The following is a 13,034-nucleotide window of genomic DNA, read 5'->3' as shown; positions in this document are numbered from 1 at the left end:
ACATAACTTTTGCCCAGCTCCCAACAAACCTTGACATTTCTATTTAAAGGAAAAAATATGTCATTCGTTACTATCTCTCTATTTCTCCTGGTGTGCCAAAAGCTACTGCAGAAAAGTGACTCAATTTCCAACAGATTTACTTTCCAAATTTAATTTTGACCAAGTCAGAATTCACTTTGTTACTGTATTCATAAATAATTTCATTTCCCTCTCCGGCTTGCAGGAGGTTCAGCAATTTATTTATTTTTTTTAATTTTGAAAAAGAGGTTCCTTGCACACTCGGCCGCTAGGAGTCAGTTGTGCAAAACCTCAGCATAAAAGCCATAATTCACCGACCAATTGCGATGGTGCTTGTCATTTCAAATCCATCTGTAGTAGTTTCCCCACCAAATTTAACGTCTCTGTAAGTTCGATAGGTCACTTTTCCGGGCCCTGGTGGTGGGTAGCTTCTAGATCAAGGTGGGAGGTGTGGGGGGGGGGTTTAATTTTTTTTAGGGGGAGTTATTTCCTTCGAGGCAACATGAGGAAGAAGTCGCCTGCCCAAAGCCAAGTCAGTGTCAACCCCATGAGAAGATCGACACGTTTGCGACAGGAGAGAACTGCAGAAAAGGTAGGAAAATTTTTCATTCTTCCAAAGTGGAATTATAATACCCGGACACACAAATTTCCTTGTCTCTCCTAGAAGCGGCATGTGTCTTCCTCAACATACATGCAACTTTTTACTTTATTTTACTTATTAAGTTTCTATACCACCTGTCTTGCCTAAGTGACTCGCTGGTGTACAGCAATGTAATAACGCAAGATGAACGCCTGATTAGAAAACCACAGTTAAAAACGTATTTTATTTTATTCATTTATTTATGTTTCATCTTTCTAAGCCGCCCATCTCCCTCAGAAAACGGGCTCTGCGTACAGTGTAATCCATATGTAAACATATACAATTAATGTTAAAATATTTAAATTAGTTAAAATGATTGAACAGAATGATAGAGACGGAGAGATTAGACAAATGAGAGAGGCGATGATAGATAGGTAGATAGAAAGATAGATAGATAGATAGATAGATAGATAGATAGATAGATAGATAGATGCAGTAAACAAACACATAGACAGATCTATAGATCTATATATATAACTATATACTATCTGCCTGCCCCCCCTCTCTGTTTCTGTCTATATTATCTATCTACCTATCTATCTATCTATCTATCTATCTATCTATCTATCTATCTATCTATCTGTCATCTAATCTCTTGTCTCAAAGAGACAGACATACAGATAGAGATTAGATGATAGATAGATAGATAGATAATATAGATAGAAAGAGAAACAGAAACAGGTGAGAGAAAGAGACAGATGTGTGTGTGTGTGTGTGTGTGAGAGAGAGAGAGAGATGCAGATAGCATATAGTTATATACATATATAGGTGGCCTAATACTGGCCTGTGTTCATAATAAAAATTTGATTTGAGCTGTACAACCCTGTCTTCATTTACAAAACCCTCTTTTCCTCCATCTGTTGGACAGCTCCGTCTGGCCCACTGTAAACCAAACTAAACAAAGATCCTTCCCCATCTCTTTTCGCTGGCTGGAATAATGCTGTTTAATTCTGATTTCTCGACGTCCTGGGTCAATTTCCCGCGGCCATCCACCATGGTTTCCCCTCAAGTCATGGCTGGATTTTTCCAGCCCTTCCTTTCCTGAAGGGAATTTTTTTTTTTAAATGGTGGAATTGTAAAAAAGGGGATCCACCGTGGAGGAACGGTTGGTGAAGTGGATGGAAGTCGCTAAGGTGGCTAAGTTGGGATTTTTTTTTTGATGAAAGAAAAGACAAGGCCAATGGTTTATTGTTGCCTGGAAATGTTTTATAAAAATATACAGGTAATCCTCGACTTACAATTGCAATTGAATCCAAAATTTATGTTGATAAGTGAGAGAGATGTTAAGTGAGTTTTGCCCTATTTCATCTGAATTTTGTCACGTGACCCTGGGGATGTTGCAACGGTCATAAGTGTGAAAAACGGTCATGTCACTTTTTTTTTTTTTAATGCCGCTGTAGCTTTGAATGGTCACTAAACAAAATGCTGTAAGTCATTGACTATATTTGGTAGGTTTGCCACCTCGGATGATTGATAAAAATAATAAAGGTCTGGTAAAAAAATTAAAAAGAAAAATATCGTAGGCGGGCTGAATTCTTTTCCTCTGATTCGGCAGCCAGTTTCATTATGACGGTGTCCATTTTAGGTTCTGTTTTTCTATAATTATTCTTCTCGTTGTGACCTTGTTTACTGCGTTCCCCTGGATTTTTAATTTTGTTTTTAAGTTGGGTTCTTTGTGGCGGCTTTGATGTTTTTGTTTTTTTAACCTGCTTGAAAAGCTGCCTACAAAGGGTAGTAAATGAATTGCTAAATGCATTCAAGAAGGACAGGATAATCTTGTCTGTGCAGGCAAATGTGTATTTACTGCCTTCTTTAGATTAAAAAAAAAAAAAAGAAAAGTGGAAGCCAGAGACAAAAATAATAATTTTGTTCAGCCTGAAATTCGTCCCGAATTGTATTTGATTGTAGCATAGGCATTAGAAGAAGAAAGATGATTTTGCTTGCAAATAAATTTGCTTTTAGTCTTTGGAATAAAAAAACTCCGAAGTAGCTTGATTGAGTGAGGAACTTTTGGATGTCCTTTGGGGTTAAACAACGCTGGGCAAGCTGGTCAAAAGGGCCTGTCTCTCTTCAAAGAGCTTTCATATCTTGCTTTCAAAGATTGTCAGTTGTTGTGTGTGCATTCAAAGGCAGAGAGAGAGACAGACGTGCCTTCACATTGCTATCTCTGCAGCTGCAGAAACATCTGTGCCCTTTCTCTGCCAGGGGACTCCCCAGCCAACTAAATGAACACAAGTTGCTGTCAGGAAGCCCAACCAGCTGACCGCCATGACAGCAGGGTGGTTTTTTTTTTAAAGTTTCCTGAAAATTTAGGAAGGTTGTTTTTATGTATTTAGGTATTAATCAACCTTATTGTAGCCACTTGTCTCGTGACAAATTATGATGGCTACGTGGTAAGAATAAAGAATAATGTCGGAAGACTATGTGCTTCTTTATTCAAAGGCTTAACCGATCTGTCTCCACCTCCATCTCCATCTCCACCTCCATCTTCATGTCCATCTCATCTCCACCTCTCCATGTCCATGTCCATCTCCTCATCTCTCCATCTCTATCTCCATGTCCATCTTTATGTCTCCACCTCGCCATCTCCATCTCCACGTCTATCTCCATCTCTCCACATGTCCATGTCCATGTCCATCTCCTCAACAATCCATCTCTATCTCCATCTCTATCTCCATTTCCATCTCATTTCCATCTCTCCACCTCTCAATGTCCATGTCCATCTCATCTCTTCATCCCTATCTCCTCCATCTTCATGTCCATCTTCATCTCTCCACCTCTCCATCTCTATCTCCATGTTCATCTTCATCTCTCCATTTCCATCTCCACAGCCATCTCATCTCCATCTCCACCTCTCCACCTCTCTATGTCCATGTCCATGTCCATCTCCTCAACAATCCATCTCTATCTCCATGTCTATCTCCATTTTCATCTCATTTCCATCTCTCCACCTCTCAATATCCATGTCTATCTCATCTCTTCATCCCTATCTCCATGTCCATTTTCAAGTCCATCTTCATCTCTTCACGTCTCCATGTCCATGTCCATCTTCATCTCTCCATCTCATCATCCCCTTCTTCCCATCTCTGCATCTTCTCATCTCCCTCTCCATTATCCAAAGTCAGGCCCTATAGACCCATTTATTATTATATAAATTACATTAAATGGTCAGATCGGTTGTTGTTTTCCTCCAAACACTTTCTAACTCACTTGAGGCATGACCTTTGAACATTTTGTTCTCTGGAAGAAAAAAGAATTGTGAACATGTTATAATTGGTCTCTTCCCTCTCAAGATCAGCCAGAGACTGTTACGGTGTCAGCCTGTCAAGGCAGACCAAGTCAAGCATGATTGCTGTCAGTGTTTGTGTACATCTGTGAGTGTTGTGTATGTCTCTCTCTCTCTCTCTCTCTCTCTCTCTCTCTCTCTCTCTCTGTGTGTGTGTGTGTGTGTGTATTTCTACACAGGAAGTGTAGATGCACCACCCACCAGAGAACACTTCCTCAATTTCCTGGCACCTTTTTTTTAGTGATGAAGGCATGTCGGTTCATTTCTGATTAAACTCTTATGTGATTTTTGAACCACAAACCCAGAACGAACCTCAACATCCCAGAAGTAGAACTGATGACACCCTCCTGGTCCGAGAAAGCATCAAAGCCTACAAGAAGCAAGTGGATCCCACCAAGGAACCACCAGATCCACCAGGAATTCCTTCAGAACCAGGAGCTCAGCAGGACGTCGGGCAACAAGCAGAGAAAGAAAAAATCTTAGTAAGTCTTGAGTTCACCTTAATTCAGATGTTTGCTTTATCTTTCGTTCCAAGATATGGGCGTGTAGGAAGAGCTAGTAGATTCCTGATCTGGATCCCTTTCCCTTCTCCAAATTAAAGATCAGGTTCAATTCGATGGAAAAGACACACAAAATCATTCCCGGGCTAAGGACCTTGAGTAAATTTGTGAAAAAGCTGTTGGTATTGTTTTCCCACTTTCAACGTGGAAGACCCACAAAATTACAAACAGGGATTAAAAATCCTCAGGCAAGGTCAAACCGTGACGTAAACGTGGAGTAAGTCTCAAAGCGTGAAACAGAACAGCCCAAAGACTAGTAAATTGGGAGGGAAATGCCTAGATGGGGTGGACCTATCTGTGTTGCGTGTAATTCCGGTCTTCTGAAGGAGACAGGTCATCTCCGTTTGTAGGTAGTCCTTAAGTTACAACTGTAATGGAGTCTTCCCATCCCGGTTGTAACTCGTGATGGCCATAAGTGCAGGCCCACTTACCAAGCACCCAAAGTGCAGTCATGTGACCGCAGGGGAGGATCTTCGAACAGTTGTGACGTGACGTAAGTTGAGGACCGTCTTTCTTTCGATAAAGCAGCTCTTCTAGCCAGGTTGAAGCGGTGAAAACTTTGGTTTTGGGGGATTCACGGTTCACGGGAGACACAGTTGAGCATCTCTGGTATGGATCTAAAACCTAATTTATTAGATTGGCTAAAATCTAACTTATTTGGGGGGGGGGGAAGCCCTGGAAATCAGGGGAATCAGTTGGTCACTATCCCAGAGTAGACCCACCATCAGAAGATCATCTGAAGAAAGGCAGAGTGGTCTACTGGTCTTCCTCCTTTTCACCTGCTCCCATTTGGCCTGCTTGAAATGAGAAGTTCCCCACCCCCCAAACCATTTTTCTCCCTGGATCCCGGGAAATTGAAATTTGTCGGAAAGGATCGTTGGGTGCAGGCACCCAGTTTGGCTCGCCTTAAGAAGCGAAACGGTTCTCGTGAGGTCCCACCCAGACATTCATCCCATTTTCCTTTACAGCCCCCCTTTGTGAGGCTGAGGAGACTGGAGTTGAAGGAAGACCCGTCCCCACGACCAAAGAGGGGAAAGGAGGTAATGGAGTGGGGAGGGGGCGAAAGGCATGGCGAAGATCCAAGTTTGTTTCTGTCGCATCCTGAAGACCGATGGTTTCATCCAATGCCAGTTAGGGCTTCTGTGTCTTTGTGGTGACGGCACCGTGTTGTGTCACTTTGCGGTGGGCACCCTGTGGAAACTGGGCCAAATTAAATTCCCCCCTCCCCCAAAGGGTATCAGGCAGATCCAAAATTGGTCTGATCTTGATTGGCATTTTTTAAAAAAAAAATTACAGTTCTTATGACCATACGGGGACCAGGAGTTCTCTTGCTAACCAAGATGTTTACGCCTGATTTGACCTTTTTGCTATTGTTGTGAGGTAAATCACGGCAGACGTTAAGCGAATCAGGTGGGGGTTAAGCAAATCCATCTTCCTCCGTTGACTTGGCTTGTCAAAAGCCCGAATTCAAATTGTGGGGAGGGAGGAGACAGAATTTGCCTGCATTTTCTTAAAAAAAAAGTAGCTTCCAAGTTTGATTCACAGCCGATAATTTAGATGGGGACATTTGGGCAACAAATCGGTTTCCTAAAATAAGGGGCAGACCGGTTTTTTCCGTAGCAAATGGGTTAGAACTGTACTCTCCTCCAACCAGGATTAATGGTTTCTGGACAAGCCAGGATATCAAGTGGATTCTGAGTGACTTTATTATTTGACTGAAAAATTAGATCCAATCAAATCAGAAACCATGGTTTGCAAGCTAGGTCTGTTGGTTTACCCAACCCAACCCCAATCTTTTTGAGGACCATACCTCAGCTATATCTTGGTCATGGGTGATGTTGTGGATAGTCTGTCCATCCGATGGAGGAAGTCAAATCATTTCTTCTTTCCCTCAATTCATAGTTAGAGACACCAAACATTCAGTGGGACATGGTGAAGAATCGGAAGTCTCAGCTGCAGGAATTGGACCCCTCAAAACCACAAAGTGGTAAGGTTGGACATCCAGAAGACACAACCACACTCAGCCTGCAAAGACCAGTTGAAACCTGGAGGGAGCCAAGACAGGAGACCTGGACGGGAATCACCCCAAGAATTAAAGTGCCCCCAATGAAGAAGGTGGAGACCACCAAGTTGCCACCTAAAGCTTCATCAGCAAAAGAGGTCCACCAGAAATGGTTCAAGGTACATTGTGGGTCCTTGCTATCCAGAATGGTATAACCAGGTTCAATTCCCTCTCCCAATGGACATATTTCTTAAATCTCTTGGGAGGCTTGGGACCCCTTCCAACTCTGAAAAAATTATGGAGGACCCCAAAGATGGTTGCTATTAATCGGTATCTCCCGTATTAAAAATTAAAATGGGCAGGTTTGTAGAATATTGAGGGATTGATTCAGAAAACAATCACAAGCGTGGCTGTCTGGGACTTCTGGGAGTTGAAGTCACCTATCTTAAAGCCTGCTGACTGAGGGATTCTGGGAGTTGAAGTCCACCTGTCTTTAAAGCCTGCTCGCTGGGGAATTCTGGGAGTCCAAGTCCACATAAAGCAAGCAGGCTGGGGAATTCTGGCAGTTGAAGTCCACCCGTCTTTAAAGCCTGCTCACTAGGGAATTCTGGGAGTCCAAGTCCACATAAAGCAAGCTGTGTAGGGAATTCTGGGAGTTGAAATCCACCCATCTTCAAGTGATCAAGGTTGAAAAAAAATGCTGTACTAAATCAACCTGCCTTGTCTTCCCTCGTCTTTTCTCCTTAGCACAAGTTCTCTTGGTCTTCTCTCTTTTACCTGCTCTTCTTCCTCATCCTAATCCTTACTTGCTGGTTCGTATGGAAACAGGGAGCCCCTGCCTTGCTCATGCTCGGAAATGGCTCTTCAGTATGGGGAAAAATTACAACACTGTGGAACGAGGGGGAAGAATGCAGCGCACAGTGCAGGCAAGGACTCCGTGTTTATTTATGCACGAAAATGTCACCAATGTTGGTCCTAAACGTGGGTCAATTCCATCGCTGCACCCTGGTTTTAATTCTCCCTTCTCTGGTTCCTAGTTTGGTCCTTCTGGAGAGCATCCCAGACACCTTACACTATCAATCTCCGAGCCCTCAAAATCCCACCATTTACGAAGGGTGGATGGATCTCCTCTCGGGAGCCAACAGCGTCGTAGAAATTGCGGCTTTTTACTTTACCCTCCGGGACTCCGATTTACAAATGGAAGATCCTTCGGCGAATCTGGTCAGTTTCTCATTGGGGAGCAAAAAAAAAAGGGGGGTAAAATCAGGTGCGGTCCCATGATGTCTCACTTAACAGCCGTACTGCTTAACGACGAATATTACAATCCCTGTTGTGGTCATACGTTGAGGAAGACTTGAAGTTGAGTCCAGCCGTGTTCAAAGAGTTATTTGAGACGGAGAATTGAGCTGCCCGAATGAATGGCATGAGGTCAGAACGGGCTCGGCCAGCATCATCTAAGACTAAGTCTCACAAGTGTTGTTGTTTTGTGTCACTCCACAGGGCCTGAAGGTGTTCAATATGCTGCGCAGCCTGCCTTCCCGGGGGGTGAAGCTGGAGATAGCGGTGAATAGCCCTCAGTCCTCCGAACAGGACACTGATGAATTGATCCGTGACGGTAATTTATCTGTAGTGAGATAACGGAACAACAGAGTGGGAACGGGCCTTGGAGGTCATCTAGTCCAGCCCCCTGCTCAAGCAGGAGACCCTGTGCTATTTCAAACAGATTGTTGTCTGATCTCTTCTTAAAAACCTTCAGTGATGAGGGAGGGAGGGAGGGAGGGAGGAAAGAAAGGAAAGAAGGAAGGAAGGAAGGAAGGAAGGAACGAAGGAAGGAAGGAAGGAAGGAAGGAAAAAAGAATAGCAGAATAATAGAATAACTAGGAAGGAAGGAAGGAAGGAAGGAAGGAAGGAAGGAAGGAAGGAAGGAAGGAAAAAAGAATAGCAGAATAATAGAATAACTTGGAAGGAAAGAAGGAAGGAAGGAAAGAAGGAAGGAAGGAAAAAAGAATAGCAGAATAACAATAACTTGGAAGGGATCTTCGAGGTCTTCTAGTCCAACCCCTACAAGTAGAAGACTATAGTATTTCAGGTAAATGGCTGTCCAATCTCTTCTTAAAAACATCTATGATCAGGAAGAAAGGAAGGAAGCAATAAAGAATAGTGGAATAACAGAACAAAAGAACAATAGAGCTGGAAGGGGCCTTGGAGGTCATCTAGTCCAGCCTCCAGCTCAAGCAGGACACCCTATCCCATTCCAGACCAATGGGTCCTCCAGTCCTCTAGTCATGGAGCACCCACAACTTCTGGAGACATTTTTGATCCTTAGAGAACCTTTCCTCTCTAGTTTTTTCAGGACGCCAAGAGAGAGACCCACCTGGTCTTCTTTTTATAACCTACCTTATCAAATCGTCAAAAAAACCACACATCGTACATTTTTCCTTAACAGCACAGAATGGCAGAGTCGGAAGGGACCTGCTGACGGTCAGCCCATTGGAGGGTGCCAGCTGTAAAAAAAAAAAGAGAAAGATTTCTTTACCTTTTGCTCTTGCAGGCGCAGACGTGCGCTACATCAACATGAAGGAACTGACCGGCGGGATCGTGCACACCAAATTATGGGTGGTGGATCGGCAACACATCTACATTGGCAGTGCCAACATGGATTGGCGTTCCCTAACTCAGGTATCTCCCCCGGGGCAGCTGGGGAAAAAGATGCAGAGGTGGTCCTTGAGTCATGTCCATTCGTTTAGTGACCGTTCAAAGCTACAAGGGACTTATGACCGTTTTTCACGCTTGCGACCATCACGGCCTCCCCGTGATCACATGATCAAAATTCAGGGGCTCGGATTTATGACAGTGGCAGCGTCCTAAGGTCACGTGATCCCCACAGAAAGTTTGGGCTAGATTGTGGGTCGTTAAGCCGAGGACTACCTGTAGCATCTCTTGCCTAAGGTGAGTCGGTGGGGAGACAGGTCTCTTCGCTGACAGGGGAACCGTGTCCTTGTCTGGGATCTGCAGGATCTGTAATCCCCCCGCTAGGAATCGACTCTTACGGCTGTGGTTTATTTGGGAGATCGCAGCCTCCGAAGAAGTAGAGGTGGGAGATTCCCTGCCAGATGCTAACGGATCCTTTTTTTCCGCCTTAGGTGAAAGAGCTGGGAATTGCCCTCTACAACTGCAGCTGCCTGGCAAAGGATCTGCACCGGATCTTTGCCATGTACCGGATCTTGGGCAAGGAAGGGGCCTCCATGCCCACCTCCTGGCCCAGGGATCTGGCAGCCTTATCCAGCCTGCAAGAACCTCGGAAAGTTCAACTGAACGGGGTGGAGGCCCAGGTCTACATTTCCGTAAGTGTGTTTTTGTGGTGGTGGTGGGGAAAAAAAAATTACAGCGGTTTAAGATCCTGCAGTTGGCTGGACTTCATTGCTAGATCTCCTCGGCCTGCCCAGACAGGGAGGGAATTACTATTTGGAGCCAGGGGAAAGAGCTGGTGGAAATGAGGGGCCTGGATTTTACACTTCGCCATGTTGTCACTTTTCGGATGCAGAGCTCCCCGCCGGCCCTGTGCTCTACCGGTCGAACTTCGGACCTTACCGCCATTCTGAGCATCATTGAAGACGCCCGAGAATTCGTCTATATTTCTGTGATGGATTATGAGCCGCAGTGTTTATACTGTAAATCAAAAAGGTGATAGAATTGTCTTCCTTCCTTCTCATCTTCCTTCCTTCCTTCCTTCCTTCCTCCCTCCCTCCCTCCCTCCCTCCCTGCCTCCCATCTTCCTTCCTTCCTTCCTTGCTTGCTTCCTTTGTCCTTCCCTCCCTCCCTCCCATCTTCCTTCCACCCTCCATCCCATCTTTTTCTTTCTTTCTTTCTTTCTTTCTTTCTTTCTTTCTTTCTTTCTTTCTTTCCTTCTTTCCTTTCCTTTTTTCTTTCTTTCCTTCTTTCCTTTCTTTCTTTCTCTCTTTCTTTCTTTCTTTTCTCTTATTTCTTTCTCTTTCTTTCTTTCTTTCTTTCTTTTCTCTTATTTCTTTCTTTCTCTTCCTTCCTTTCTTTCTTTCTTTCTTTCTTTCTTTCTTTCTTTCTTTCTTTCTTTCTTTCTTTCTTTCTTTCTTTCTTTCTTTCTTTCTTTCTTATCTGGCCACTCATTTCCCATAACAAACAAGCACAGCAACCATTAAATAAATTGTTTACAATCTTAAAACACTAAACATAAATAACAATATAAAAGCATAACAAGCCAAGATTACGAGAGAGGGGGAAAAAAAGCACCTAAGATGTACAGCCACCCGGCAGGCTCCCCATAAAATACTGTGACTCTCTGCCCCCCTTTTGCTTTTCAAGGTTCTGGCCTGTCATTGATGATGCGTTACGGACCGCAGCCTGCGACAAGGGCGTGAGCGTGCGTCTTCTCATCAGCTGTTGGCAGCACTCCAGACAAACCATGTTTGTCTTCCTGGAGTCGCTCACGGTCCTCAGAAGGAAACCCCTCCACTGCCCCATCGAAGTGGTGAGTCCTTCCTAACCTCTTCCTTCTAAGAAAACTCACAGGGTTAGAAACTCTAGAAGGGTGGAATGAGAGACAGAGAGAGAAGAGAAAGAGACAGAGAGAGATAGAGAGACAGACAGACGGAGAGAGAGACACACACAAAGAGAGAGAGAGAAGAGAGAGAGAAGAGAGACAGACAGACAGACAGACAGACAGAGAGACATAAAGAGAGAGACAGACAGCAAGAGAAAGAGAGAAGAGAGAGAGATAAAGAAAGAGATAGACAAAGACAAAGACAGATAGAGAGACAGAGTGACAGACAGGGAGAGAGAGAAACACAGAGACAGCCAGAGACAGAGAGATAGAAACAGAGAAAGAAAGAAAGAGAGAGAGAGAGAGAGAGAGACACAGAGAGACAGAGAGATAGAAACAGAGAAAGAAAGAGAGACAGAGACAGAGAGACAGAGAGAGAGAGAGAGAAGGGAAAGTCACAGAGAGATACAGAAAGATATAGAGAGGGGAATGGAGAAACAGAGGGAGAGGGAAGGAGGGAGAGAGAGAGAGAGAGAGAGAGAGAGAGATGTTTAATTCTTTGTTTTTCTTTTCAGAAACTCTTTGTGGTTCCCACAGAAGGGAGAGAAATTCCTTATGCTCACGTTAACCACAACAAATACATGGTGACCGACCGCATAGCTTATGTTGGTACGTAGCTCTCATGTTTGAATTTCATTCACAGAATAACAGAGATGGAAGGGACCCTGGAGGTCATCTAGTCCAACCCCCTGCTCAGGCAGGAAATCCTATAGTACCATTTTGGACAAATGGCTGTCCAGTCTCTTCTTAAAAACTTCCAGTATTGGAGCATTTACCGCTTCTGGAGGCAGGTTGTTCCACTGGTTAATTGTTCTAACTGTCAGGAAGTTTCTCCTTAGTTCTAGGTTGTTTCTCTCCTTGATTAGCTGAAGTGGGCTGCAAAGGACACGTTAATGGGTTTCCTTCTTTTGTTCTCCATCTTCAGGAACTTCTAACTGGTCTGAAGATTATTTTCTCCACACCACCTGGAGTGGGGCTGATCGTCAATCAAAGCCACGTTGCTCCTGAAGCCCAAAGTTACACTTTGCGCCAGCAGTTGGTGGATGTTTTCGTTCGAGACTGGGACTCTGCGTACACTCTCCCCCTTGAAAGCCACTCGCAATGTGGGAGGAGGTTAAGATAGTGAGGAGCCCCGCCTGAAGTAATGGCCCTAAGGCCGGACTCCCTCAAAGTCTTGGTCACCAAGGCCTTCCTGTGGTTTAAAAGCTCTTGGTGCGCTTTTAGGAAAAATGTCGGGCTGCTTTTGCGTTCTTCAAGCGTTCTCTCTCCGTGTTCACAATCTCTCCCCAGAACAGAGGGGGAACCGCCATTGCTGATCATGTTTTGGGCCTCTGAGAAGCTTCAGGAGCTGAAGGACCAAGTTAGGGATAGATCATCATGGAGAAAAATCTGCCTATGTGGTCACTAAGAGGGAGACAATTTGATGGAACTCCCTCCGTCCATCCATCATCCATCCATCTGTCATGCATCCATCTATCCATTCATCATCCATTAATCCAGAGGCCCCCAATCTGGGGAGAGAGGTTTTTCCATGGACCGGAGGGGGCGTGGTTTCACGTGCTTCCTGCATCCTGTGGGTGGGGCTTTGCTTGTTTGTGCGGACCGGTTGTTGGCACGCTGCGGCCCGGTGCCGGTCCATGGACCGGGGATTGGGGACACCTGCATTAATCCATCCATCCATCCATCCACCCACCCACCCATCCATCATCCAATCCATCCATTCTCTGACATCCATCCATCCATCATCTATATATCAATCAATCTATCCATCCTTTATCCATCCATCATCCATTCATCCATCCATCATCTATCCATCCTCCATCATCTATTTCTCTATCCATCCATCATCCAATCTCCGACATCCATCATCTATACATCAATCCATCCACCCATCTATCATCCTTCATCCATCTATCATCTGTTTATCCATCCATCCATCCATCCTCCGTCAT

At 44.5% G+C, this 13,034-nt stretch overlaps 1 pseudogene; it reads left to right on the top strand.

Annotated features, from left to right (window-relative positions):
* The first annotated feature begins 262 nt into the window (after positions 1-262).
* LOC120317036 lies at positions 263-12,741 on the top strand (annotated as a pseudogene).
* The last annotated feature ends 293 nt before the right edge of the window (positions 12,742-13,034 follow it).

This window comes from Crotalus tigris, unplaced genomic scaffold (assembly GCF_016545835.1).
Source record: "Crotalus tigris isolate CLP2741 ecotype Arizona unplaced genomic scaffold, ASM1654583v1 scf7180000019553.37968852642:3898890, whole genome shotgun sequence".
Taxonomy (NCBI): domain Eukaryota; kingdom Metazoa; phylum Chordata; class Lepidosauria; order Squamata; family Viperidae; genus Crotalus; species Crotalus tigris.
The sequence above is the reverse complement of the archived record's forward strand: the minus strand, read 5'-3'. Positions and strand labels throughout refer to the sequence as shown.